This window comes from Rhipicephalus microplus, unplaced genomic scaffold (assembly GCF_043290135.1).
Source record: "Rhipicephalus microplus isolate Deutch F79 unplaced genomic scaffold, USDA_Rmic scaffold_52, whole genome shotgun sequence".
In the NCBI taxonomy this organism is placed as follows: Eukaryota; Metazoa; Arthropoda; class Arachnida; order Ixodida; family Ixodidae; genus Rhipicephalus; species Rhipicephalus microplus.
In genome coordinates this window covers 757,336-780,720 of record NW_027464625.1, presented here as the reverse complement: position 1 = coordinate 780,720, position 23,385 = coordinate 757,336, and the positions used below count along the sequence as shown (strand labels likewise).

Here is a 23,385-nt window from a genome sequence, read left to right as displayed (position 1 = left end):
GCGGCTAACGACCATAAACGATCCCTAAATTCACACATATTTGAGTAATATCTCTTATACATTATAAGTACGCGGATCTCAGAAACACGTCCAAATTGATTCATTGCAAAACTTTCATCAAGTCGCAAATTTAATGCTACAAGTCCTTTCATCCTGTACGCAAAGCGTTTTGCAGCATAGACCTGCCTTTTGGGCAGTACGGTGAAGAGCGGAGACTTGACCACACGTACCAAGCCACCCTCGCTTTGAAGCTCGGAAACTTATAACATGAATAAACGTGAAGACGGAGCTAGGTACAAGCACTATAGCGAACAATACATACACGACGCTGACTTTCGGCAACCTGTCGTTGAAATTCAGCGCCGTGTACGCCTTTTCCGACAGTCTTTGCTTATTGCGCTGTTCTTACATTCGTTATACCCGCACTAATTACAGTGACTCCCGGGTCTGTGTAGGCATCTCCATGGGCCCTATTTTCTCGCGGAGAAGCCGGCTGAGAAGACGGCTTAAACACCAAGGAAGGTTTGATTAAAAAAAATGCAGTAAGGTTGAAGTTCATCGATGCGTTAAAATATCAAACTTTCGAGACATGTCATCTTCAGAAGCTGCTGCGCAGTGCGAACAAGACAGGCCACCACCCCATCTGGTGTGGTTGTGCAGATGTGAGAAGGCTCTATGTGTGAAGTGCAACACGGTAGCCCATAGTCGAAGAGGTACGCACGGCGACTCTGGCAAACGTTACGGCGTTCTACAAAATGCAGGTAATTAGAAGGTTGACTTCTTCGCCAATATTTCTATACGCCGGCCCCGCCGTGTATTCTTGGCGTCACTTCGACCCTGTTGCAGCTCGTATACTGTGCGCGACGGTCCATGCGTTCATTTATTTGTTACAGAGGCCTCTTCTGTATTCCAGTAATTCGGTAAAACAGAGGCAACATCGATCAGGAACACAAAAAGCTACAATCTGAAGGAATGCCGGGGGGGGGGGGCTTAAAAAAACTGTAACGTTGAAGCAATCAAAGCAATTATCTTCATGCGTGTCAAGTATACGTCCTCGTCACTCTATGCCTCTATTCTCTATGCCTGATATAAAATTAGCGATTCAGTGAACCTGCAGAAACTCCAAAACATGATAGGTAAGGACAGGTGCACTTGACATCTTTTACAGATTTAATTTATTTAGCGATCGAGAAGCTAGACCTATATATTCAATAAAGCAGCTACCCTTTTTTTTGCCGCGGTCACGCGCTTATCACTACCAGCCGGCCAAATTCGGTGTTTGGCCCTATTAGATTATCGTCGTTATGGCATGTATAATAGACTTCGATTCGATTCTTATTTGCTAATCGGCTTCCTACGGGAATAAGAAACTGCAAGAGCTTCCAGTTGGCCATATATATCGACTGCAGCAAGCAGAGTGCACGGCGCATACTCTATGGGCTAAGTTTGGTCGGTACACAGTGGTGTCGTATTCACTCGAACGGGTCCGTTTAATGGTTTATTAACCGAATGAAACAACTGTCGAAACAAAATTTCTTCGGTGCTATTTAAACCTGATGAGATGACCGGCTAATAACTATCTAACAATCTTAATGTCATTTACCTAATGATAGAATAATGTTCCATCCACAAAGCTAATGTAATAAATTGACCCTATAATTTCGCCATACTGTGGACTGGCCTAGTTGGCTCTTGTCCCGCTGTAACATAATGATCCTACAGAACTACAAGGGTAAAGTATAATTTGTTGTGTAAAGATGACTTGTTATCCTTATGGGGCGCGCTTTTACTCTCCCACAAGGTCGATTCATCGTAATCGCTTTGAGTTTCGTACAACGCCACTCTCTTATCCGTTCAACAAAAAGGACTGCACGGCATCATTTAGTTTGAAAAATAAATAACAAAAGCACCTAAGTGTAATGCATACCTATTATGGAACGATGTCGAATGACAGGACTGAACAGGCCACTTGGGAGAACTGCTACCATGTTTATTTTTGTCTGCTCTCGTTTACGACTTGTACAGACCTACGCAACCATTTCGACCATGAAGAGATCCGCGGAAACAACTCTCTTCGTGCTCGTCGTCATCAAGACCAGCTTTTGCAGTAGCCGGATTCCCTCAACGCCGAACAATTATGGTGGTTACTCATGGTGGAACAATCATGGTGGCCCGCACCCTAGTAACAGAGAGTTACTCGGGTGCGTGCAGTCGGGCATAGAGAGCAATGGGTCTGTGTCTTTCACTAACCAAGTCGGAGTTCCGCTATATAGTTGTTTGGCCCTCTTGAAATTTCACCTTAGAGCAACGTTCATTTCTTTCCAAGACGAGTTGTTTGTACAAAAGCAGGGTATTTGTATAGATTAGTGTGTAGCACATGTGGTGTGCAGTATCTTCCTAGCTCAGATTCACCGACACCTGAACAATGTTTGGTCCAATGACAAGGTGTCACGCGTTTTTAGATACGTGGATAATTTTTTCGTTCTTTTGAAAAAGGAGTCAGATGAACACTACTCTGCGTGTGTCACGTTTGTTTTAGATAAGTTTAGAGCTGTAGTACAAAGGCTCAAGTTTACTCACAAGCTTCCTGTCAATGACAAACTACAGTTTCAAGATCTTCATTTCATGCTTGAAAAAGAGCCATGTGTGTTGGATGTATCACCCTCGTGCTCAGTGGGCGTTTTTGCCACATCATTTTGCCCATTCTAAAGTGGTCAAAAGAGTAATGGCTAGTACGAGCTCTTACCAGACCTTGCCACCACGTTCTTGAGGAAAGTTTCAAAGTGCAAATATCCAGGCTCGTGCCTGCGCGTTTATTTTCCCTGGTGTTAACGTCAGTATGTGAAGCTTTATTGAGGAAATTTCGACATGATGCCACCAGTGATTCAGGCACAAAAAAAAAAACACACAGAAGAAGCGCCCTATGTACACAGAGCGGCTCATTCATTAAAGAACGTGGCCTCTTGTTTTGAAGTCTTTGTCGTGTTCTCGGCATCTCAGAGGCTTTTACGTATTTGTGTTTGTTCGTGTGGTGCACCAACTGCTGATTGTGCAAAGAAGCAGGAAAAAAGTTTTTTAAATGTTTAGTAGGTGTTGTCTACATGATCCTGCTCAGTTGTGGTAATGTGTACATTGGACAGTTGAGCCGATGTATAAATGATCCCCTAAGAGAGCATGCGCTGTCAATGAGAAGCGGGACGGGTTCGCATCTGCCGTATCATTGTAAAGCGTTGCTGAACAGCAAGAGAATCTTGCTAAGAAGCAAAGACAAAGATGCTCGTGAATTGGTAGAGGTGGTGTACATTAAGCAATTTGGTGAATAATGTATCAGTGTTCCGTCGCTGTAAATGTACGATAACAAAATTTCTTTTTTATCTGAAAGGTTGTGATGATACTTGTTTGTGCTTTTCGTGTGGTTGTACGCGTGCGTGAGGGTTTCAGAAGATTAACGTTGGTTTAATGAAAATCAGTTGCAAGTGCGAGCTTTTTCGTGTCTCTTCTTTTGTCTTCTTTGATGTTTGCGCCAACGATGTTTTACATAGTGTTTTCTGCTCCTTGTGAAAAAATGATGCCTGGAATCTGTTATTTTCTGTAGGAGTTCGTATAAAGAGAATAATAGTAATAACAAATAAGATAATACAAAAAAGAAAGTTTGTGACAGTGGCTTGCGGCCGTACGCTGAAATGATAGATTACCGATGGGTGGCCCCCCTGCGAGGCGCTTACGTTGCCAATATTACCCGGCATCCGCAACCTTTTTCGGACTTCCTTCAGAAATGCGTCCCCTTTGCATCGTTCTTGGTTTTTCCTATTTTGGTTCTTGTATAGCTCGGGAGCTTTGTTACGATTATGAGAAAAGCAGCGCCTGTAACGATTATAATAGTACTGCTGCGCTTCAGGATAACACTCGCTCTTGTCGAGGCTAACGCAACTCGAGATGCGCAAGATGACGCCGGCTAACCCGGAAATCATTTCGTGTCATGCAAACGCAGACCTTTGGTATGGCATAGGAAGAAGCACTCAGACTTCGTTATTTTTTTTTTTCGACCCTCCGGTTCTACTTGTGTCAAAGAGTTATGACGCTGTGGAGCTGAGAAATTCTTTTTTGGCCAAACATCAGTGCAGAGAGGTAACAAAATGATATCAATTAAGGTATCCTTTGCAAATTGGTCATAAGTAACTTAGTGAAACAGGCAATTTGACTGGCCCAGTCCAAAGGCTTTTAAATTATTATTGCATTTCTTTTTGCGGACAACTGGTCTTAGAGTCAGACTTGATGCGGTGTCATATTTTATTTTTCTTTATTTTCGCTTTTCCTGCCGTCCTTTCTTCCTGTTCAACTTCTCCGACATCACTCTTCTATAATCTTTTACTGCCCTTATCCGTTTTCCCAGCACAGGGTAGCCAGCTGGCCTAACAAATGGATCACCTCCTCTTCCTTCCGCATACGTAATTCTTTCTCTTCCGACAATTCGCGTTTTTTTTTTTGCTTCAGTTCTTGTAGATGCTGGGTCATGGAATGGTGGTGCACTTTAGGAACAGTTGTCTAATTCTAGTAACGATGGCTGTTGGGGTTTAACATTCCAAAACCAGGATATGATTATGAGGCACAACGCGTATAGTGGAAGGGTCCGGAGATATCGACTGCTTGGGGTTCTTTAACCTGCCCCTAAATCTAAGTACACGGGCATCAAGTACTTTATCAACAATAGCGGGATCCTTGCTGCCAGTATGGGAAGAAAAATGAATTATAGGGTCAAAATTAGATATTGTTCGTGAAAATTGAAATAGTACATCTATTTTTCATTAGCAGTTAAAGTCGCACAAGTCGGTACTTCCAACTGCCATTGCTTCTAATCTGCTGCCAGTGTAGACTGTATGATGGTATCTCGAATTGGGACTCAGTTTTCAATTCTAGATAACATCGTATAGTGTGATGCAGCCTGATCTGTTTACCGGTGTGTAATCGCTGTACTTGCACTGCTTACAGGATTTGCCGATCAGCGCATATGATTTCGTTGTTGACAAAAGTTATTTTGTGGTGTTTTGAGCATTTTCCTCCATGATTTTTGTTTCACGATTAGATACTACGACCAGTAAACCTTCCGCTAAGAGAAAACAGGTATCACAAAAATTAGTTGGTAGCACTTTTAATTAAGCGGCATGAAGCAGATGATTCCACTTCGCATGATGTCTTGCGGGCTAAAATTGACTATTTCGCCAAGTCAACGCGACATTGTTGTCACGCCAATTGTGGTCATTATAAACTCTCAGAAAAAACAAGAATGCTGACAAAGCGAAAGCTCGTGGTGGTACTCTTGTATTTAACCAGCGAAACAAGTGGTACTGATTTATCGTAAGCTAATGGCAAATAGTCTTTTTTGGGATAGCGTTAGACGTCGCATAAGTACTATTTGTACCGGTAGCCTAAAAACGTAGCGACAGTGACCCAGAATAGGTGCTATGAGAACAGTGAAACATACCCATTCTTTACGTTCTGCATTTTAAAAAGTTTGATTGCACTGATATGATTATTTTGTTATTTGTTGGCAATCTTATCGTTTTGCTTTACTGCATGACACGGAAGCAATGGAGAAGAAGATAAAGTCTTTGCCGCAGTAACTACACAGCGGTCCATGTATAGGAGAAAAAAGAATTCCTTGGTTGCTTGGCAAAAAAAAAACCCTGTGTGGTAAAAAACAATTCATTCTGACCACGGCTTCGGTCATATCTGCAACGCAGCAGAGGGTGCTAAGAATCTCTGGATCCGGACAGGCCACCATTGGAACCTGAACTTGGCAACGTTTAGCGCTAGAACCTTATGTAGTGAGGGAAGTCTAGCTGTACTATTCGAGGAGCTAGAGGAGGTTAAATGGGATATAATAGGACTCAATGAGGTTAGGAGGACAGATGAAGTCTATACGGGGCTACAGAATGAGCACGTCCTTTGCTATCGGAGCTTGGCAGACAGAAGAAAACTGGGAGTGGGGTTCCTAATTCACAGAAACATAGCTGGCAACATAGAGGAATACTATATAAGTAATGGAAGTGTGGTAAGTATCGTAATTAAACTGAATAAAAGATACAAGATGAAGGTGGTACACGCTTACGCGCCTACATCCAGCCATGATGACGCTTCAGTTGAAAGCTTCTACGAAGACGTGAAATCGGCAATGAGTAAGGTAAAAACACAGTACACTAGTGATGAGAGACTTTAATAGAAAAGTAGGGAAGAAGAAGGTAGGAGACCAGGTAGTAGGAGATTATGGCATCGGTACTAGAAACGCCAGAGGAGAGCTACTAGTAGAATTCGCAGAACGCAATAATTTACGCATTTTGAATACTTTCTACCGAAAACGAGGAAACCGCAAGTGGACATGGAGGAGCCCTAATGGCGAAAATAAAAACAAAATGGACTTTATAATAGGTGCACACCCAGGCATCGTGCAGGATGTGGAAGTGGTTGGCAAGGTACGATGCAGTGACCATAGAATGGTACGGTCTCGAATTCGCCTAGACTTGAAGAAGGAACGACAGATACTGATACGCAAGAATCCAATCAATGAGCTAGCACTGAGAGGGAAGGTACGGGAATTCAGAGTGTCGCTTCAGAACAGGTACTCGGCTCTTAGTGAGGAAACAAACCTTAGCGTAGATACAATGAATGATAATCTGACGAGTATCATTACGGAGTGTGCAGTGGAAATTGGAGGCAGAGTAGTTAGACAGGACACTGGCAAGCTTTCCGAGGAGACGAAGAATCTCATTAAGATGCGTCAAAGCATGGAAGTTTCAAGTACAACAGACAAAATATAACTGGCAGAGCTTTCGAAGTTGATTATTAGGCGTAAGGTATGCGATGTAAGAAGGTATAACATAGAGAGAATGGAACACGCTCTGAAAAACGGAGGAAGCGTCAAAACAGTGAAGAGGAAACTTGGTATAGGCAAAAATGGGATGTATGCACGAAGAGACAAAGAAGGCAAAATAACTACCAATCTGGATAGGATAGTTAAAATAGCCGGGGTGTTTTACAAAGATCTGTACAGTAGCCAGGACAACCACGACCTTAATACTATAAGAACTAGCACTAACCCAGATGACACCCCACCAGTAATGATAGAAGAAGTCAGAAAAGTTTTGGAGAGCATGCAAAGACGAAAAGGTGCTGGTGAGGATCAGGTAACATCAGATCTGCTGGAAGATGGAGGACAGATTGTGTTAGAAAAACTAGCCACCCTGTTTACGAGGTGTCTCCTGACGGGAAAAGTACCAGAGTCTTGGAAGAACGCTAACATCATCTTAATACGTAAGAAAGGAGATGACAAGGACTTGAAGAACTACAGGCCGATCAGCTTGCTCTCTGTAGTATACAAGCTATTTACAAAGGTAATTCGCAGAACGCAATCGTAACATTGCTAACAGAGTAAAGAAAACATTAGAATTCAATCAACCAAAGGAACAAGCAGGATTTAGAACAGGCTACTCAACAATCGACCACATTCATACTATCAATCAGGAAATACAGAAATACTCAGAATATAACCAACCACTATACATAGCCTTCATAGATTACGAGAAGGCATTTGATTCAGTAGAAATATCAGCCGTCATGCCGACACTGCGGAATCAGGGCGTCGATGAAGTATATATAAACATTCTGGAAGATATCTACAAGGGATCAACTGTAGTGCTTCATTAACCATAGTGCTTCATTAAGAAACCAACAGAATACCAATCAAGAAAGGTGTAAGGCAGGGGGACACAACCTCCCTAATGCTATTTACCGCGTGCTTACAGGAGGTTTTCAGAAGCCTAAAATGGGAACAGTTAGGGATAAGAGTTAATGGAGAGCACCCTAGTAACCTGCGCTTCGCCGATGACATTGCATTGCTGAGTAACTCAGGGGACGAATTGCAACTCACGATTACGCAGTTAGACAAGGAGAGCAGAAAGGTGGGTCTTGAAATTAATCTGCAGAAAACGAAAGTAATGTACAACAACCTCGGAAAAGAGCAGCGCTTCGAGATAGGTAATAGTGCACTTCAAGTTGTAAAAGACTATGTCTACTTAGGGCAGGTAATAACCGCGGAGCCAAACCACGAGATTGAAGTAACTAGATGAATAAGAATGGGGTGGAGCACATTTGGCAAGCACTCTCAACTTATGACAGGTAAATTGCCACTATCCCTCAAGAGGAAGGTACATAACAGCTGTATCTTGCCGGCACTTAGCTATGGAGCAGAAACCTGGAGACTTACAAAGAGGGTTCAGCTTAAATTGAGGACGACGCAGCGTGCAATGGAAAGAAAAATGGTAGGTGTAACCATAAGAGACAAGAAGAGAGCAGAGTGGATTAGGGAAGAGACGGGGGTTAAGGATATCATACTTGAAATTAAGAAGAGAAAATGGACATGGGCCGGGCATGTAGCGCGTAGACAGGATAACCGCTGGTCATTAAGGGTAACTAACTGGATTCCCAGAGAAGGGAAGTGGGTTAGGGGGAGACAGAAGGTTAGGTGGGCAGATGAGATTAAGAAGTTTGCGGGTATAAATTGGCAGCAGCTAGCACAGGACGGGGTTGACTGGCGGAACATGGGAGATGCCTTTGTCCTGCAGAGTGGACGTAGCCAGGCTGATGATGATGATGACTGCTGGACACAGCAATCCCCATAACCAAGTGTGCTGCTTTGAAAAATTCAGAAGCCGTTGCACAGACGGGAAAAGGGGAGAAAGCGATGTTTCGCATGTTGCGCACGTAGCGTGCTACCTTTCATTCCTTCCTTCCTTCCTTCCTTCCTTCCTTCCTTCCTTCCTTCCTTCCTTCCTTCCTTCCTTCCTTCCTTCCTTCCTTCCTTCCTTCCTTCCTTCCTTCCTTCCTTCATTCCTTCCTTTCTTCTTTCCTTCCTTCCTTCCTTCCTTCCTTCCTTCCTTCCTTCCATCCTTCCATCCTTTTTCCTTCCTCCCGTACTTCCTTCCTTCCTTGCTTATTTCTTTCTTTGCTTTTTTCTTCCTTCATTCCTCCCTTCCTTTCTTTATTATTTTCTTTTTTTCTGATCTTTTATGTGATATTTTATCGACCTACAAGTCCATAATCACAGAGCATAGTTTACTGGAAAATGACACACACTAAAATACGTGCCACCAGCACACCTTTGAGGGCTATATTTGCCGCAGACATCGGCGTCGAAACTCAAGTTTCTCATGTACGATACCCAAATCTGTGCCTCACAATTACGCGTTTCTCGAAACGTCGTGGCAACGTTGCAACTATCGGTTAATGCGTGTATACACGCCGAGCAAGACATCCCTTGCTTCGATATACAATAACAGTCGACACACCCAGCATGAAGACCAAGAAACGTTGGTCTTCATGCTTTTGTCAAATGCTGCATCCTCGTCGTCTGGAAAAAGCTTTCTCTCTCGACGTCTATTAGAGACCAGCATGCGGGGAGACCACCATTATAAGCCTTATTTTTGTCTTCACGCTCTGCAGCTCGTCTCTTTGTTCGTTACCCTAACCGCATGCGACACAATAGTCTTTCTTGCTTAACGTGTGATGCTAAGCACGAAGCCTCGAAAAGGAACGTCATCCTGCCTCGAGCACAAGCACAGATGGTGGCACTCTCACGCCTCGCTGGGCAAAATTAGTCTCGTAAATTTTTCTTACTGGCGAGAGTTCCGTCGTTGTGCGCGCTTGGCGCGTGCCTTAGACTCGCTGACGTTGCCGAGAAGAGAAATTGCTGGCCGCAGATCGTCCAGGCTCCAGAAAACGCCGCCGGCCGAAAGCTGGGCGGCGGGAAAAGCGACGCGGAAGAGCGAGCCGCCCGATGCGATGAACCGCGGCCTTGCTGCCCCGGGACTGCTTTCTCGCTGAGGCGCGGATAATGCGATTTCGAACCTTTTTGCAGCGCAAAACAGGGAGCTAGCTCGTTCTGGCTGCACTCTGTGTTCGCGCCATATCTCGTTTTTTGTGCGTTGGTGTGCTTCGAACCATTGTGCCCTAATTTAACGGTGGCTCCACGTATTTTAATTCAATAGGGCACTTTTCAACATGCCATGGTGGCCTGTATTGCATATGGTGTTCCACTGCTGACTTGCAGGTCGTGGGACCGATTTCCGGCTGCGGCGGCCGCGTTTTTGATAGAAGTGGAAGTGCTTGAGGCCCGCGAACTGCGATTTAGGTGCACGCTAAAGAGCCCCCGGTGCTCTAAATTTGCGGAGGCCTCCACTGCGGCGCCCTCGTAATCATATCGTAGTCTTGTGATGAGAAAGCTTAACAGTTATTATAATATTATTGTGTACTTTTAGTTTCTTTATATTCCTGTTTGTCAACCCCTTATTTTCAAACCCCCTTGCCGGGATAGCATACCGCTTACTAACCACTAGTTACCCTCTCTGCCTTCCTTTCCTCTTTTTCTCTTTCTGTGACGTACTCAGTACTTCAAAATAATGTGCATTTATACAAACACTCATAGCTGTCACACAACGGCATTGACGTCCTGGTATTACAACATGCCGCTTATTATGACGTCGACGCAGCTTGTTAAGCGCTGCGGCTAACTTTCATACTGTCATTATGACACTTAATGCGTAATCATTCGTCATGGTCGTGAATGTTAGAGAAGCATTAATTATGCATTCGCTAGTATTGTGAAAGTATCCATTAAGACACGAACGAAACGATACTTGCGGTGACAACATTCATGTGACCTCATGGAGGCAGCTTTTCACTGTGCTGGCACTGCAGCATGGCAGTTTAAGTCGTTTCAAAAGCTAAAAGCTAGCTGGCTGTGTGGAACGTAAAGAAAACATTTACAGAAAAAAATTGAGACAGTGAATTTTCCCATGTAAAACGCAGAATGATTCCCCTCTCGCTTTATCTCGACCTAAATTACTGACAATTTATAAGTGAGAAATAACGCCATAATTTCGAGGAGCTCTTTCTCTCTTCCTTTCTTTTAGTTTTCTCAAGCCGACCATGGTGTTTTGCTGTGCTCTTCAGTCAAAGAGTGCGACGGAGGCCCGCAAAGGCGTCCGTCGTCTTCCCTTAAATCGCCTGTCCGAAGTGAAGGAGGCAATTCCCCGCGCAGTTTCTTAATAATAAATCAACCGATAATGCTGTAATGACTTTGGCTTTCTCCTTCCCTCTTCTGCCCGAACACAGCCTTCATCGGGAGAGAGCTGTCAAAGGCTGCTAGACAGCGCGGTGTCATAACTGGATTATTAACTCCCGTAAATCTGTCGAGGCGATCGTTGAGTCATCCTTCTTTTCCCCTCCCACTGACCGCTCTCGCCTTCGCGTTTCCTGGACTACGCTTGATTACAGCGTTCTCAAAAGTGCGCAGTATACAGCTAAGAAAAATAAGTGCGCTCGAAGAAGACTTAGTGGCTGTCTCGCCAACGCAGTAGCAGACGTGGGGGCAACGCAGTAGCAGGTGGCATTACCGTACACTTGTATGTCTCCACTGTACCCTTGTACAACTGACAGGTTACCATGGTGAAGTTGAAGCAGTCCATTGAAGCTAACAACTCGCCAGACCCCGCTGATGGTTCAAGCGAGAGCGCTAGTTCGAGCAGCGCTGCACCGAACTAGTGAAGAGAGGCTGCAAAGGCGAGGCCCGGCGCTGCATGTCCGGTTGGGAAACGGCCGCCACTGTCGTCTCGAGTGACGGGAAAAATTCTAATTGAGAACGCGGCCCGGAATAAACAAAACAGAAAATATCGAACGCTGTACGGGTTTCTCATTAAGGTTCATTAGTTGCGAAAGAGGTTTCCCGGGCATTGTGGCAGCGGCCGAAACACAGCGTGTGAGACGGGCCCGCGAGTGGAGGCGAACGAGGACTGAGCCGAGTAGCGCGCGGCTAATAACAAAAAAGAAGTAAATACAAAATAGCAGTGTCGTTATGAATGAAATGAGTCGCTGGGTCCGTAGTGCATGACAAAAGCAAAAGAAAGAAACGTTAGGTTAAAAAAAGTCCCATCCGCACTCATGCATGCGCTGTTCTCGAAGAATGTCATGACACGCCCACCTTTTCCTGTATACGCTTTTCTTTATTTTTTGCATATATTGTACGATATCACCTCTCAAAGGTTTCACTAAATGCCACCACGAAAGCGACTACGTGTTTAAGTTCTCCACACCCCCTTGCCCCTTCTTTCATCTCTCACTTTTTTCAAATTTCTCTCGCGTTTCGTACTAGCCTTTTCGTCACTGCGCACTTTCTTCTTTCCTGTGATCTAGGTAATCATCGTGAGCGCACCTTACAGGCGAACTATCTGCTTCCACCTCGGTGTGATTGAGCCTTGATGAGGCGACGGCGGGAGAAGCCTTGAAGTGCCGAGCCGTCCTTATTACGACATTCTGCGGGACAGCCAGTGAGGCGAATGGCGGGCTGCCGATAACGAGCACTCTGCAGTGGGTCCTGCCTCGTGTCCACGCACTACAAAAGGCGAAGTAGTGTGGAGGAAAATGGAGAGAACGAAAAAGAATGGAAATGCGCGCCCGCGAACGGGCGACAAACTGCGAGAAAGGGAGCGAACATTCCGTACGGTTCGCTTCTTTATTTTTCTTTTGTTTTTTTTATACGCGGATGTATAAGAAAGCGATAATCATGGAGATGACGGAGATATTTTAAGAAAGCCGGCTATGTTAACGATGTTGGTCTCAGGAGTTCAGAAATGCGGCTATTTTTCCATTGAAGTTACAAGTGAATTCGTACCCACTCAGAAATTCTAGCTTGCGTACAATGAAGAAAGGTTATTTATAAATGAGTGTCTTCCAAACAAAAAATATTGAAAGTCACTGTTGCCGAATAGCGCATGCAGGAAATCGATTCAATACACGCTTGCAGTTTTTCTTTTCTTTTAAAACATAGGTTAGACCTACTCATGTGCGGAACAGTGTCCATAGTGAACGTACAGCAGCGTGAATTGGTAACCTGGATTATTGCTCCAAGCCAATGGTTTCAACAGATGCAAAAGTGTCTATCGTTGCAATCGCTTAGTGACTGACGCTGGGCCGAGGTCTTGCGAAGGTGGCTTTATCTCAAGTATACTGCTGAGGGTCTGTGTTACCATATAAAAACCTCATCTTCGCAGTATATATGAGCCTATGTAAGACATGTCCGAGCTTTGATTAGTTAAGGACAGATTCACCTAGATCTCACAACAAGCAAACAAACAAATGCCCACACGCACTCACGCATGACACACGTACATATTGTCGCGGTACAATATGTATCCCCTTATCGTCGTTTTGGGCCACCGGTACACACGCGTCAATATATAAGGCAAGTGAACGTACAAGCTAGCAGACAAACGAGTACCTGCACAATAATTTTCGTACGTAGCACCACGATGGTACATCAAAGATTGCGCGACAGTTACCGCACTGGACGCGTCGCGCTCGCGTTCCGGCGAAACAGCGGGCACCAAATCCTGTGGCTTGAACACGCTGTCATTTTGCACCTCCGCCTGCACGAAAAAAAACATTGCCCGCAGCTTCCCTCGGGAAAACACTGAGGAGGATGCGGAGCATATAATTGGTTAACGGGGTGTTAAAGTGCGACTTACTTGGGTCGATGGCTAAATTGGTTAACGTGGTTGTGAAATGGGGTGTTAAATTGCGACTTACTTGGGTCGATGACTAAATTGGTTAACGTGGTTGTAGGAGGGGGTGTTAAATGAGTGAACACCTACACACGTATGCGAAAGGGCGGCGCTGGTCGAAAGGACGTCGATCATTGTGTTTGTGCATTCGTTGGAATTCATTTCACCGCGACCTTGGACGTCGACGCGCCGTACAAACCAACCGACGAGCGGCAACTGAGCGAGCGAGCGCCGACCTTGAGTATATATACAGCGCGACGGCGCATGCACTGTCAGCTGTCGAATGTTCGAGAAGGGGGAGAAGCGCAACGGCGCATGCGCGCGCGTCAGCTGCCGATGTTCTCGAAGCGCGACGGCGCATGCACGCGCGTCAGCTGCCGATGTTCTCGAAGCGTGACGGCGCATGCGCGCTACATTATACAGCTAGCGAATGTTCGTGAAGAGGAGAAGCGCACGCGGTGTGTAGAGGAGGAAGGGTGCACAGATGGTGGAGGAGTGAAGCGCGCGCGGTGTGTAGAGGAGGAAGGGATGCACAGATGGTGGAAGAAGGAGGAGGAAGCTTGCGGACGGCGCCGCTCTACAAGCCTCGAGTATTAGATGCTCCGCATCTAAAAAAAGATGAGGATGTAACTACGCTGTGTCGTGCTGGCGCTAATACGAGCTGTCAACTCGTCTCGCGCGTTCCGCCACTGCAGCTTCGCTGCTCAGGGCGTCGCAACGTCCGCAGGGACGCGCGTCCGCGAGTCGAAATTGCGACACGTTAGTACGCGCGGCAATTTTCGGTCGCGTCGCCAACCTCGTATACCGGCAGCGAGGACTGACCGTCAAAAGCCACCGAGTGTACACACGTATTCGAAGGTGCGTCGTGGTCGAGGTAAGACTCAATCTGCATCGGAAATGACGGAAGCCGACCATCAGCGACGAAATAGCGTGGGAGTGGTCATTTTGCTCACTGCGAGCAGAGTCCACGCAGTTTCGTGTGCGTGGGTATATACTGCGACAGGTGAGCAAAGAAAAACGGCAGCTGAAGAGGAAGCTGCAGTAATGATATCAATGACGGCGGGAACAATGTTGTGTCTAATTTCCTCTGAGTCACTTCCTGCAGTTTGTCTCTTTCTTTGATATATTATGACAGCTTGCGGCTGCCGCCACGCAACAACATCCAGGGTTTTTTTTTTTAGAAGTATGTTGAAGGGATAATTATGTTACCCGCAAATCGTTACTGACAGTTTCGTGAGCGCGTCAACAATCCGCTTTAATCTTGCAAAACTTCCAGATATCTAGCAAACTTCTTGCTTGCGACATTTTTTTCGAACGAGTGATTACCTTCTCGTGCACATACTGTATTTGTAATTAATAAGTGGCCATTTTTAAATGTCGAATAAATCTAAGGCAAGCTTACAGAAGATAACTAGAGATAGTCTGGTGCATGCATATCTGAGCAGGTCGGTAATAAATTGTAGTGCGCTGTTTTCTTGTACACACATCAACTTTCCAGTGCAGTGTACCTAAAGCTGAAGAGATCCCTCTGGTATGTTCCCATCATATTTAACGAAGAGTGGAACACTCTTTGTTGTTATTTATTTATTAAAAAGGAGTAAACGTGGCACACCTGCAACACTGAAAAGCTCTGTGGCTATGACTATGACTGCATTCTATAATATTTTCATCATTTTGTGTATGATTCGTGCAGAGAGAAAAAAAAATGTATACCGCACCTGGGTATTACGGGTTGGGCCTAATGTTTTATACAGTGTCAGCTTGAGTAAAAGAGAACGCCGGCCATGCCACTAAGTGGAAAGTTCCGCTTCGTTGCCACTCTTCTACGCACAGAGGGCAGACTAATTGCGCCGATCAATGGAAATGCTATTTGCAAGGCCCCGCTTTTGTTGCAGTCCGCACCTGTACAGGTGCGCTGACGAGAGACAGTTTATCTCGTAGCGAACGTAGAGATCCGCTAGATAATGCACACTACGCGAACGTATTCGAACGCGCTGTTGACAAAGCATGAAATTGTTTTCCTTTGCTGTACGCGACTGAGTTGGGGAAAAAAAAGGAGTCTACGTTACTCGACATTCTGTCCAGGATTGCTCATAAGAATAAAGGTGGTTGCTAGTTTAATTTGTCAAACCGTACTGTCAACATGCTACGATTCGAAGAGAGAAAGAGAGAATTATTTTAATGGGAAGCTCGAGGTGTTTGCCTGGTTTTTCACCTGACAGGCTACTCTATTGGCTAGGTGATGACAATGATATATACAATGATAAACACACAACACATACAGTTACATACGCGCATAACAGTCACATAACACATAAAGTCACTGGCACGCACTGCACTATTTACAACGTTTAGTTCAAGCCTGTGGCCCGTAAGAATGTCAGTAGCACTTTTGTAGAGTCTAACGCACTGGAGGTGTTCTGCCATGGGCCTAGAATATTTTACGATTCGAAGTGCGAAAAGTTCGAATGAAATGAACGTTTGAAATGTAAATGTAATTTATCAGCATTGAGAGTTTTTCAGTTAAAGCGCTGGTGACAGATTCACTAAGGAAGCGTGTTTGCTTTATTATGCGTACCTCCTTTCGACCTTGTGTATTTCATTTCATCAAACTGTACGATTAAAGGTGCGAAAAGTTCGATGAATTGAAATACCCAAGGTCGAAAGGTGATAGCATAATAAAGCAGACACGCTTCTTTACTGAATATGTTGCCAGCACTTTAACTAAATAAAAAAACCGTCAATGCTGATACATACTTTACAACCCACACTCGGAGAAAAAAATATACAACACCCAACGAATAAGCTTCCTGCAGAAAAGCACTCAAAAATCGTTTCAACTTGACGGAACAGCAGGTGGTGCCAGTCGCAACCGTGTAATAGCTAAACAAATAAATTGAATGTGTGCGTACATGCATGTGGCTCACACTGAATATCTGGAGTAACTTTAAACTGACAAGGGTATGTTGAAACCAAGGAGGTCACAAGGGAACGTAAGCGTATTGTACATTCCCTTGTATGTCTCCGTAAGCGTAGCCTTGAGCGTTTCCGTAAACCTTGAACGTTACGTTACGTAGGTACAGGATCAGGATAACACCAGCACATTTCAGAAGATTGCAGGAGTCGTGTGACCCACAAGAGCGCTAAACGTGCCTCTTCAAAGAGAGTCCTCTACGTGACAAGTAAAGACTACCAAAAAAAGAGTCACACATTGTCTTTTTTATAGGCTGTGAATGTGTCAGGAGAATCAGTGGGTGATAAATTTACTCCAGCACAGGCACATTTGTATTATTGAAGTCATGGTGCTGATGGAGAAGGAGAGGTTAGGAGAAAAAATTGCATCTTTCCGCCTTCTTACCCTTTCCTCCGAATACACCGTGTCATACATTTCGTATGTGTAAATGTGGTAGAATGAAATTGGCACAAAACTGGCTCAATTAAGACTGAGAGCGCTTAGCAGCCAACAATAGCCGCCAGTAGGCAACAGTTACCCAGTGCTCATAGAATACGAGTGTATATTGAGGCTGAACTGCTCGATATGCTGTTATCATGGATATCAGGCCCTTATACAAAAGAATTGGCAGATCCCACGTGCAGCAGGAATCGATGATATGCGAGGCACGAATGAGAAAGGTTGGTATGTCACTTTAAATACAGCACAACGTTACAAGGTGAAGATATATGATGCCGTCCATGACTTCCGTGTCATGATTATCATGTTTGGATGTGTCGTTTACTTTCGTCATGTATTCACGTCACGTAATACCAAATTTAGTATAGGTGGAGCTAGCGAAACGTCCACGAGCACGCTATGAGCGTGGTATGTTGTCATGTTCCTACATGACACGCGTGTCTAGATTATCATGTTTGCATCAGTCATATAATCCGTCATACATTGACGTCACGTAACACCACATTTGGTATATGTGGAGCTAGCCAAGCGGCCACGAGCACATCATGAAGGGCCTAATATACTCCAATGTAGCATTGACGCGCGCGCACGCTGGGCACAGCAACGCTACGTTATCAAAACGCGACCACTCTATCACAGCCTCCTAGATTTCCCTTGCCTGCCGGATGAGCGCGAAACGCCCGTAATCTGTGGCAGCGCTATACCTACGCAGGCGTAAGGGTCTTTGTACTTGGCCTTTGAGATTAGCAATTTTGGCGCTGGCTAATTTCGGAGGTTATGCCTTGTATTCAAGGGGTTTCCTGCTGAATGAGCGCAAAGCGCCTGCCATCTATAAAGGCGTTACTTACGTAGGGTTAATTATAATTACGTTTACGGCTTTTTAAAACTCTTTACGTTATTCTTGTTGCATATCAGCTCCAAAACGCAAAGACTTATGTGAAGACACCCCTACTCGAGTGGCGCCACAACCATAGTTCTGACGACGTCCGCTTCCTAAGTGACCGCTGACAATCCGGCAGGCACGGGAAATCTAGGCGGCTGTGACTCTATAGTCTGACGCCAGGCGCGACCAGCGTCTTTCGACGGCAACCGGCGCGAAATGCGACATGCTACATTTTGCGCCGATGCGTTACCCAGACAACACTGCGTCTCCCTCTTTTGGTGACGGAGGTACGCCGGACGAGATTAAATGCGCGTGCGTAGAAGCAACGCAGCGCTGCCCGCACCTGTGAGTATATGGCAGGACTGGCGCTTGGCGTGAAAACGCCGGTCTGCATGACGCGACGAAATGAACGCCGGTGAGCAGGCGCACTGCGTCACGCCCAAATGTATTGGCGCCTTGACTGTGGCATGTAGTCGTGTTCCCACGTGACACGCATCTCGTGATTATCATGTTTGCACCAGTCACATACCTTCATCATTCATTCATGTGATGTAATACCAAATTTCGCATATGGGAAGCTAGCGAATCGGCCACGAACACATATTCAGTGTGGGACGTAGTGATGTTGTTACATGGCACGCATGTCATGATATTTATGTAAGGTCTGTCGCTTGTGTTCGCCATGCAATTGTGTCATACCATACCAGTTTTGCAACATGCCATGTGAATGGTATACCACCGCAAGAGCTGCAGGACCATGAATTGTATATCATGACATTCATGACATACATGTCATGATTTTCATGTTATGACTAGTCAAATATGTTCTTCATACAGTCATGTTATGCCATGCCAAGTTTGGTATCGATACCATTATCGAAACGGCCAGCAGAGCTAAAGTCGTAGGCGCCTAGATAGATAGATAGATAGATAGATAGATAGATAGATAGATAGATAGATAGATAGATAGATAGATAGATAGATAGATAGATAGATAGATAGATAGATAGATAGATAGATAGATAGATAGATAGATAGATAGATAGATAGATAGATAGATAGATAGATAGATAGATAGATAGATAGATAGATAGATAGATGCGCTCAAAGTCGCCGAAGTTCGCTAAGAAATGCTTGTACGGAAGAAATATGTACGGAAGAGGTTGCCGGTACTTATTGTCTTCAGAAAGCTTTAGAGCGCAACGGTTGCTGTGTGCCGCTTGTGTGTGTCCCTGCAGCTGCGTTTCTGGCAAGCGTTAGTCGCTAGCGAGAGTTGGTCCGGGCAGACAGGCTCGCTTCCAATGCCGCGCGTTCGATCCAGCCACTCTCCTTGCGACCCAAGTCACTGAGAGTGGAGGGGCTACCCTCACGTGCCTGCTACGTGGAGAATTATTTATGACCACCAATATTCGCCGCCGTCTTCCCGAATAATGTAACGCCACGCCGACGAGCTTCTGTGGGAACACAGGAAACACCAAAAGGAAAGAGTTATCAAGCCCGAAAACACACACACACACACACACACACACACACACACACACACACACACACACAAAACGATGCATGCTGGAGATAAACAAATATGTAACGAAAGTGCCAACAGCATCAGCGGAAAATGGAAGCGGCTAGACTGGAGAACGTGCGTGGCTTGCTCGTGGCGAACTGTTTGCTTTAGTGTCAGCCATGCCGTGTGTGCAGCTGTGGCTGCGGCTGGCGTCTATTCGGCCGTGTCAGCCCACGACGTCGGCCGTTGGCCTGAACACCGTTCCGTCCTCGTTGAGGTCTATATTGCACCGCGTGGCCGCAGAAGGAGCACTGCAGCCATTCGCTTCATTGTCACATTTGTTGCGGCCTTTCGTGGTTAGGTTTACATTGTTGTCTCTTAACATACTCGCAATTATAAAAAAAAAAAAATGTGATAACGTTACGTTACTCCCTTTATCATTTTTAGGGGGGGGGGGGGTCACGCGCAGTTCTTGTTGTCCACTGCCGCCGCCAGTAACCATCTCGCGTGAAATTAGGACAAAAAAACTTGCACCAATGACACAGTGGAGCTTGAACCCGGGTCCGCTGGGTGCCAGCCAAATATTCGGCCACTGAGTTACACCGGTGCTTGTATCTTGTTGTCAAACTTGTCTTAGGCAGGCATGACCTAGCACCAATGGCACAGTGGGGCTTGAACCCGGGTCCGCTGGGTGCCGGCCAATATTCTATCACTTAGTTACGCTGGTACTTGTATCTTGTTGTGAAACTTGCCTTAGGCAGGCATGACCTAGCACCAATGCACAGTGGGGCTTAAAACCCGGTTCCGCTGGGTGCCAGCCCAATATTCTACCACTGAGTTACGCCGGTGCTTGTATCTTGTTGTCAAACTTGCCTTAGGCAGGCATGACCTAGCACCAATGGCACAGTGGGGCTTGAACCCGGGTCCGCTGGGTGCCAGCCCAATATTCTACCACTTAGTTACGCCGGTGCTTGTATCTTGTTGTCAAACTTGCCTTAGGCAGGCATGACCTAGCACCAATGGCACAGTGGGGCTTGAACCCGGGTCCACTGGTTGCCAGCCCAATATTCTACCACTTAGTTACGCCGGTGCTTGTATCTTGTTGTCAAACTTGCCTTAGACAGGCATGACCTAGCACCAATGGCACAGTGGGGCTTGAACCCAGGTCCTCTGGATGCCAGCCCAATATTCTACCCCTTAGTTACGCCGGTGCTTGTATCTTGTTGTGAAACTTGCCTTAGGCAGGCATGACCTAGCACCAATGGCACAGTGGGGCTCGAACCCGGGTCCGCTGGGTGCCAGCCCAATATTCTACCACTGAGTTACGCCGGTGCTTGTATCTTGTTGTCAAACTTGCCTTAAGCAGGCATGACCTAGCACCAATGGCACAGTGGGGCTTGAACCCGGGTCCGCTGGGTGCCAGCTCAATATTCTACCACTTAGTTACGCCGGTGCTTGTATCTTGTTGTCAAACTTGCCTTAGGCAGGCATGACCTAGCACCAATGGCACAGTGGGGCTTCAACCCGGATCCGCTGGGTGCCAGCCCAATATTCTACCACTTAGTTACGCCGGTGCTTGTATCTTGTGAAACTTGCCTTAGGCAGGCATGACCTAGCACCAATGCACAGTGGGGCTTAAAACCCGGTTCCGCTGGGTGCCAGCCCAATATTCTACCACTTAGTTACGCCGGTGCTTGTATCTTGTTGTCAAACTTGCCTTAGGCAGGCATGACCTAGCACCATTGGCACAGTGGGGCTCGAACCCAGGTCTGCTCGGTGCAGCCCAGTATTCCACCACTGAGCTACACCGGTTTTTTTCGCTTTACTGCCTGTTTCCAGACACTATGTACATGAACAATGCCATAAAGGTCACGAAAAAAAACTGGTGGCAGTCGTATACGGAATAGACACTAGTTTTAAAATTCCTTGAGAGCTGTCAGGTGTTCCACTTTCGATGAACATTCAGGAACAGACTCCCGTGTTTTCGTAAGTTCCACAAATTTCGTCAGGCACTCACGAAAGTATATTCTTGTGGGTGGTACATCTGAATCACAGTGAAATCCTGCCATACGGGCCCGCCATAAACAGTGGAGGCCTGTCAAATTTATTAGGTCAAATGGCAAACTTTCCTCATTTTCAATCGGCAGAAATCTGACGCCGTGAGAGTCTAGCGGGAATTCCTTTTTGATTGTCCTCTGCAATACATCCCAAAAATACACTCCTTCCCAGCAATGCAAGTAAACGTGGTCAATAGTTTCTGGCTTTTTACGAATAAGACAATTTGACCCCCAAGGTAGAAAGACACCCCGCTCTTCTAGAAATACCTTGACGTGCAAAGTGCCGGTGTGAAGCCTAAAAAAGAAGTTCCTTGTGGCAGGAGCCACTCGCATTCTTTTAACCCTTTTAGCACGTCCTGCCCTTGACCTCAATTGTATATGGACCTGTACATTGGAATGGGTAAAATTGTATGACAAGCACTTCTGTAAAGCTTTTCGCGTGACACTGAAAATAAGTACTCATTGGAAAATCTTACAGACAAAACCTTGAGATATCCGCGGACAGCGCCATTCATGTGGTCTGTGCCCACTACATATTCAGGTGAAGCTTTCGTGAGCCTCAGTTGGCACACCGTACGCAGGAATGGATCACTCACGTTACGAAAAAAGAAAAAAAAACTGTTTATGAGTTGCCTTATGAATAGGTGGGGTAGTCCCAAGCCACATTTCTTTGCACGCCTAAATAGACTAGTTAGACTGCATCGTTCCCAACTTGAGGCCCACATGAACACCGCGAAAACACGATGGAATTTCTGCATATTGACCCATGATCAATGCAACACCTGCATCACGTACCAAAGTTCCGAGACTAAGAACAAATTGCAAACCATAGCTCTGGAGAACATTGATAGGTGATTCCCCTGCGACCTACTCGCCTTCAGCTGAATTTCTCTAGCCTGTTCTTGCCAATTGTCATTGTGATCTTTGTATTGTTTTAGTTGTAGCCCTATATTTACCAGGTAACGTCCTCCACTTCATATTGCCAAAAAGTTCTGGTGTGAATGACCACTTTCAGTGCTAAAAACCCACGCACTTTCCCAAGTTCACCCGACTACCAGTGGCAGTGCTGAAACCCTTCACTACAGTGATAACCTCTGCCACACTTTCTTTGTGTGGGCGACAAACTGCGACATGATCTGCATATGCCTGAATTTTAACATCTGATGCCTGCAACCTAATACCGTGAATGCTGCTGTGTTCACTTATAGCTAAGCATAACGTTTCTATATATATGCTGAACAAAAGAGGACTAAGCGGGCAACCATGACGGACGGGACGCTTTATGTTAAGGGGGGCCTATAGTGTATTATTTACTAGTAAACGTGTCAGACAATAGCGATATGCCAAAGACACACCGTCTCTGAGTACCGAACCAACATTCACATGGTCTAGTATGACAAGAAGCAAGGCATCAGAGACACAGTCAAATGCCTTTTCGAGATCGAGCTGCAGGATCGCCACACGACTTTCCGTGGCGTCGCAGCACTCGAGGGCGCATCGAATTTTCTGTATATTGGTCACAATGGAATGCTCCATAATACCGCAAGATTGGTGAGACCCCAATAATTCTTTGATGACGCCCCGGAGTCGTCGCGCTAATGCTTTAATCAAGATTTTGTAGTCACAATTAGTTAAAAATATAGGTCAATATGACTCAACTAGTTTAACTTCTATCTCTCTTCGGTCTTGGGTATCGAAATAGTATGAGCTTCACTGAAAGACCGAGGCAGACTATCTAGTTTATAAGACTCGTAAAAGACTTCTGTCAGCAGTGCGGATAATTCACTCTTAAATGTTTTATAAAACACAGCACTCAGGCCATCGGGCCCCGGTGACTTACCCGGGTTGAGCTTCTCTATGGACTTTTCTACTTCCGTTAGTAATACACGTTGTTCCAACACAGCTTTTGTGTCATCAGG

At 45.6% G+C, this 23,385-nt stretch overlaps 1 pseudogene; it reads right to left on the bottom strand.

Annotated features, from left to right (window-relative positions):
- The window catches only part of LOC142788280 (ubiquitin carboxyl-terminal hydrolase 46-like), a 125,789-nt pseudogene extending 102,787 nt beyond the window's left edge, over window positions 1-23,002 (bottom strand).
- Between the last annotated feature and the right edge of the window lie 383 nt (window positions 23,003-23,385).